Genomic DNA, 296 nt, shown 5'->3' on the forward strand with positions numbered 1-296 from the left:
CTCTAAATCAAGTTCTAAGTCTTCGAGTTATGGGTCAAAAGATTGATGAATAATTTTTCTTCTTCTTCTTCTTCTCTAAACCGAGTTCTAAGTCTTCGAGTTATGGGTCAAAAGATATACGAATAATTTTTCTTCTTCTTCTTCTTCTTCTCTAAATCGAGTTCTAAGTCTTCGAGTTATGGGTCAAAAGATATACGAATAATTTTTCTTCTTCTTCTTCTTCTTCTCTAAATCGAGTTCTAAGTCTTCGAGTTATGGGTCAAAAGATATACGAATAATTTTTCTTCTTCTTCTTC

Source organism: Apis dorsata, unplaced genomic scaffold (assembly GCF_000469605.1).
Source record: "Apis dorsata unplaced genomic scaffold, Apis dorsata 1.3 scaffold_28, whole genome shotgun sequence".
NCBI lineage: Eukaryota > Metazoa > Arthropoda > Insecta > Hymenoptera > Apidae > Apis > Apis dorsata.